Genomic DNA, 1,233 nt, shown 5'->3' with positions numbered 1-1,233 from the left:
CTGCCTGGGCCTAGAAATGAAGCAGTGCGGCAGCAATGAGGGAATATGGGTCTGGTAGTGCACCAATATGCAGGCAAGAGGTAGGGAGCCCACAGAGAAGAGCTGACATACAGTAAAGCTCTGATCTACTGTAACTGTCTTGTCTGCCCCCCTTATTCCACTCTAAGTAAAAGATGAACTATTCAACCTTTCAACCTGTTCACTGGAGGTTAAATGACAGTGATACCATTCCATTAGACTGGTACAAGAGGGGACAGAAGAAACGATTGCATCAGTGAGCTGATGTGTGATCCTGAACATTAAGTCCCTCTCCCTTCCCCACTAAAACTTCTAAAAAAGTTTGGCATGGCCTCATGATCAGGAGTGGTCACGTGCAGCAGGGGGGTGAGTAGGTGCAGGTGCTTCATGGAAGTACTTGTGGCCAGGCATGAAAACAGCCAGTGGCCAGTGAATCATAAAGAAGGACAGAGAAGTTGGGCTGGAAGGGATCTCCAGAGGGCATCCAGTCCAACACCTGCCTAAGGCAAGATCATCCCTACCCAAACCATCCCAAGCAAATTCTTATTTAACCTGTCACTAGAGCTACATAGAAAGCCAGTAGTATATAGGGTACACATCTTGTCAAACTGACAAGCTGTTTGGGCTAGCGTGCTTAAAGCACATGAGTAGCGACGTAACTCCCATCAAGTCCAGCTGCCTTGAACCCCCAGTGCTGAACTTCTCTTTTGCATTTCCTAATGTCTGAGAGTGTAATATTGTGACACTGGCAGTCTCTGAAAGACTGGTTTTTCTTTAAGGAAAAATGTGTATTAGAAAGACCAGCTCCGGTCTCCAGAGCTGGGAACCAGTATACTCCTGCAGCCTTCAGAGCTGTCCAAACAGGGAAGACATTTGTCCTGAGACCCAATTTAAACTTACTTTCCTGCAACTTCAAGACACTGGTCTGCACCCTGCAGCTAAAGAGAAAAGGTCCTTTCCCTCTTCTTTATGGTAGCCCTTCCAGAATTTGGAGTCTATTATTGTGTCCCCCTTTAAGCACTTTTCTGCAAAATGAACATACCTCTTTCCTTCAACCTGTCCTTGCAGGACTTGCCTTCCAAGCCCTTTATCATTTTTGTCACCCACCTGTGGATCCTCTCTAACCTCTCCATGCTGTTTTTAAAATTTGTCTCAAGATTACAGTGTGGCAGCAACCCACCTTTGTTTCTCCCCAAAATCTCTGCTTGGTGACAA

This window comes from Gavialis gangeticus, unplaced genomic scaffold, assembly GCF_001723915.1.
Source record: "Gavialis gangeticus isolate Ggan-Ray unplaced genomic scaffold, GavGan_comp1, whole genome shotgun sequence".
Classification (NCBI taxonomy): domain Eukaryota; kingdom Metazoa; phylum Chordata; order Crocodylia; family Gavialidae; genus Gavialis; species Gavialis gangeticus.
This window is presented reverse-complemented; position numbering follows the sequence as displayed.